The 5000-nt window shown below is 53.6% G+C and overlaps 1 non-coding gene across 1 annotated transcript in view; it reads right to left on the bottom strand.

Annotated features, from left to right (window-relative positions):
• The window catches only part of LOC124733576, a 1909-nt gene extending 1156 nt beyond the window's left edge, over positions 1-753 (bottom strand). Inside the window, exon 1 of the ribosomal RNA XR_007009007.1 lies at positions 1-753. This exon is cut by the window's left edge and continues 1156 nt beyond it. This is a non-coding gene — a ribosomal RNA (small subunit ribosomal RNA).
• Positions 754-5000: the final 4247 nt, after the last annotated feature.

Here is a 5000-nt window from a genome sequence, read left to right as displayed (position 1 = left end):
GGCGGTCGCACGCCTTCGGCTCGCCCCACCGGCAGGACGTCCCACGATACATGCCAGTTAAACACCGACGGGCGGTGAACCAACAGCGTGGGACACAAATCCAACTACGAGCTTTTTAACCGCAACAACTTTAATATACGCTATTGGAGCTGGAATTACCGCGGCTGCTGGCACCAGACTTGCCCTCCAATAGATACTCGTTAAAGGATTTAAAGTGTACTCATTCCGATTACGGGGCCTCGGATGAGTCCCGTATCGTTATTTTTCGTCACTACCTCCCCGTGCCGGGAGTGGGTAATTTGCGCGCCTGCTGCCTTCCTTGGATGTGGTAGCCGTTTCTCAGGCTCCCTCTCCGGAATCGAACCCTGATTCCCCGTTACCCGTTACAACCATGGTAGGCGCAGAACCTACCATCGACAGTTGATAAGGCAGACATTTGAAAGATGCGTCGCCGGTACGAGGACCGTGCGATCAGCCCAAAGTTATTCAGAGTCACCAAGGCAAACGGACCGGACGAGCCGACCGATTGGTTTTGATCTAATAAAAGCGTCCCTTCCATCTCTGGTCGGGACTCTGTTTGCATGTATTAGCTCTAGAATTACCACAGTTATCCAAGTAACGTGGGTACGATCTAAGGAACCATAACTGATTTAATGAGCCATTCGCGGTTTCACCTTAATGCGGCTTGTACTGAGACATGCATGGCTTAATCTTTGAGACAAGCATATGACTACTGGCAGGATCAACCAGGGAGCTGCGTCAACTAGAGCTGAGCAGCCGGCCGCCCGGGAGTGTGTCCCGGGGGCCCGCGCGAACACGCAAGCGTCCGCTCAATCATTCTGCAAACAGGAGGAGGCTGAGCTCCCCTGCACAATACACCTCGAAACCCTCTCAGGTCCCGGCGGCGCGCAGCGCCGTCCCAAGTACTTGGTCGGGTTCGAGAGAGGCGCAATCGCCCGGAGTTAGGCGAGTAGACGCTTTCGGTGCGACCACCCGTGCTCCCAACTGAGCTTGCCGCTGCCGACAGAGGCCCGGGAGCGTGCTGTCGTGGCATTGCCGGCGGGAGACAACACGCGCCACCTACGGTGACCGGCAGCTCCAACGCCAGCGCCACAGAAGGACAAAAGCCCCACTTGGGTGCCGAAGCGAACTCTCCCAGCACAGCGCACGCGCCAACACATCCGCACAGCTGCGATACAAACCACCAGCGAGAACCGCTGGGGCGACCGAGCAGCAGACGGCGTCGCGGCGCCGAGCGCCGGGCGGCGGCGCATCCTCAACGCACACAGTCCTCAATCGGACCAGCACACTGAAGATGTCCACCGCGCTTCGCACCGGGCCCGCGAGGACCTACTTTGGCCGCACGGCGCCGCGCGCAGGGTGCGCCGGCGCGCAGCTGCGACGCCTGCCGCGTCCGTCGGCCGGCGCGCCTGCCACTGGCCGCCCCCACCAGCCGGCTGTAGCGCGTGCGCCCACGCACCGCGCGGCCAGCACGCCGGGAGGCGCCCCCTCACCGGCCGGGGACGGTCCCACCCAGCCACCGCCGCGTATCGCTTCACACCCAGATGCCGTTCAGTTTCGTCGGCATGGTGGGTATCGCTGGAACAACCGGTTCGTACCTCAACCTATCGTCGCCATCACCGATTCACCCCTAGCGAGAACAACCGCACCACAACAGGTTACCATTTGTTCATTTGCGTAACTTCACCAGAAAACGCAGGCGTCCATCGCCATTTGCAACTTCAACGATTATTGCATGCCTGTGTCAGGTGTCACGCCACACTACGTCTGCCCACATACACGCAACAAAATGTGCACGCCTAGACAATACGTGGAAGGTGGCCCCCGTACGTATGCGATGTCCATTGCTCGAACGACTGTCAACCGGCCTCTGTAGCATGTCGCAGATATGGAACGCGGTGCACCATGCCATCACGGTGTGTGAGGAGAGACGACTAGGTCCGAATACATCAACAGACAGCTCATGCTGATCGCCATCCACGGCGTCCGTTCCTCCCACACGTCTCTATGGCGTACCACACTGCAATCCAGCTCTCATAGGGAGACGACACGTAGCTGCGTGCACAATATTTGCACTGTATGGTCCGCCGTTTTTGGGCGCAGTCGTTGTACGGTCACACATGTGCCACGATGTATCATTCGGTACATAAGGACGAATGTGCAGTACAGATTGTGGTTTACGCGTACGACATTAGCGGACGGTTGACACAGGCCGCACCACAACGTAGCCTGAGTACGTCGCATGCGAAGGGCATTGAACATGCAAACTTCTCACCAACCAGCTTGCGAAGGCAGGGGGGCAAGGTGGGGACGTGGGGAGGGGCGGCATGTACGTCCTGCTGCCATCCACATTACAGTGTACAGCAGGAGCATGTGGAAAGTCAGCAAGACTTGCAAGGTGTTTAACATGAAGCGATACACAGGGGAGCGGGCAGTGCGAGTAGCGAACTATATTGCGAGGGTTGCGGGTGGGCAACACTACACTAATTGAACGAGTCGTATAACAATTACAGAGCAGGTTTAGGCGACAACATGGGTTACGTTAGGGGACAACGTGGGTTACGTTAGGGGACAACGTGGGTTACTTTAGGGGACAACGTGGGTTAGGTTAAGGCACAACGTGGGTTAGGTTAAGGCACAACGTGGGTTAGGTTAAGGCACAACGTGGGTTAGGTTAAGGCACAACGTGGGTTAGGTTAAGGCACAACGTGGGTTAGGTTAAGGCACAACGTGGGTTAGGTTAAGGCACAACATGGGTTAGGTTAAGGCACAACATGGGTTAGGTTAAGGCACAACATGGGTTAGGTTAAGGCACAACATGGGTTAGGTTAAGGCACAACGTGGGTTAGGTTAAGGCACAACGTGGGTTAGGTTAAGGCACAACGTGGGTTAGGTTAAGGCACAACGTGGGTTAGGTTAAGGCACAACATGGGTTAGGTTAAGGCACAACATGGGTTAGGTTAAGGCACAACATGGGTTAGGTTAAGGCACAACATGGGTTAGGTTAAGGCACAACATGGGTTAGGTTAAGGCACAACATGGGTTAGGTTAAGGCACAACGTGGGTTAGGTTAAGGCACAACGTGGGTTAGGTTAAGGCACAACATGGGTTAGGTTAAGGCACAACATGGGTTAGGTTAAGGCACAACATGGGTTAGGTTAAGGCACAACATGGGTTAGGTTAAGGCACAACATGGGTTAGGTTAAGGCACAACATGGGTTAGGTTAAGGTACAACATGGGTTAGGTTAAGGTACAACATGGGTTAGGTTAAGGTACAACATGGGTTAGGTTAAGGTACAACATGGGTTAGGTTAAGGTACAACATGGGTTAGGTTAAGGTACAACATGGGTTAGGTTAAGGTACAACATGGGTTAGGTTAAGGTACAACATGGGTTAGGTTAAGGTACAACATGGGTTAGGTTAAGGTACAACATGGGTTAGGTTAAGGTACAACATAGGTTAGGTTAAGGTACAACATAGGTTAGGTTAAGGTACAACATAGGTTAGGTTAAGGTACAACATAGGTTAGGTTAAGGTACAACATAGGTTAGGTTAAGGTACAACATAGGTTAGGTTAAGGTACAACATAGGTTAGGTTAAGGTACAACATAGGTTAGGTTAAGGTACAACATAGGTTAGGTTAAGGTACAACATAGGTTAGGTTAAGGTACAACATAGGTTAGGTTAGGTTAGGTTAGGTTACACGTTGTTGTAAGGAAAGGTGTAGGGGGGGGGGGGCGGGGGCGGCAGGTTCGTTGATAGTGATTATAGTAAGTGAATGCTTGTGACATGATCAGATTTGTCACGTCAGGATGCACCTTTGGCTTATTAGAGGCGGCGCTCCAATTCTATGCTTGTGTGAGACCTGTGTCTTTGACTCATGTCATTGTTTGTGCGCTGTGACAGGAGGTACTATTGTGATGTTGGGTGCACCGTTGTATAGGACATGTGTGGGTGTTGGTGCCTGGTCTGCGCAATGGTGGATGTCGAAAGGCTGGGATATTGTATTTTCCGCATGGACCTCCTGGTCTGGTTGTGATAGTGTGGATTGTGTAATGTGGCGGAGAAGATGCACTGGATGTTGTTCCATGCTGGTGCTTACATATTGTATGTGCGCCTGTTAGAAGCAGAGAGTGGTGCGTGATCAGAGTGTCTGGCTGACGTGTGGTTCCCATTGTGGGCAGACTCTTTCAGCATGTATACGGACAGTTGTGTATATTTGCTGTAGTTTGATGGCTCTGCATTGATTACTAATCAGCGCCGTGTGTACGGGTAATCTGGTTCCAGTCCAAAATGTTCCATCTGTGTACATTAGTGACAAAGACTCCCCCCATGCAGTGGGGCTCGGTCTGTTATAGCTCTTCCGCGTAATATATTTGCCCCACGTTTTTGCGACTGCGAGTGCGAGTGCAACGCGCATGGGGACCGACATGCTGATGGCTCGGTATCGGACGCCGTACAGTGAGCAACGCGATCGCGTCTCTCGCTCGTAAGTGGTACAGGTCGCGGCTCATGTATAGGGACAGCGGGAATGTCGCATATTGGAAATAACTCTTCATGAAACGCAAGTTATAGGGGTGGATTGCACTTTACGAGTGCGGGAAACTTCCGCCGTTCATCCGCTGGAGGTGCGCGTGTGGCGGTTGGGGTGGTGCACGAACGGGTGCGGGTGGAGTCATTGCCGGTCCACGGCTTCGTGCGGCAGAGCCACTGGAGATTGGGTGCTATGGTCGACAGAGGCTGCAGGCTTTGTGGGTGGCGTCGAAAGGCGGGCACTGTGGCGCCATCGCTGTCTTAATCGGCTTGGCGTCGCATAGATGGCGGTATCGTCGTTGGAGGAGGTCATGTTGCGGGAGACCTACAGATGGCGGTATGTTTTGTGGTGCGGACGTAGTGTTGTCCGATGCGCATAGATGGCGGTATTGCATGTGGTGTCGCCCTATTTTCACAGATGGCGATACTGTTTTGCCGGCATGG

Source organism: Schistocerca piceifrons, unplaced genomic scaffold, assembly GCF_021461385.2.
Source record: "Schistocerca piceifrons isolate TAMUIC-IGC-003096 unplaced genomic scaffold, iqSchPice1.1 HiC_scaffold_1398, whole genome shotgun sequence".
In the NCBI taxonomy this organism is placed as follows: Eukaryota; Metazoa; Arthropoda; class Insecta; order Orthoptera; family Acrididae; genus Schistocerca; species Schistocerca piceifrons.
The sequence above is the reverse complement of the archived record's forward strand: the minus strand, read 5'-3'. Positions and strand labels throughout refer to the sequence as shown.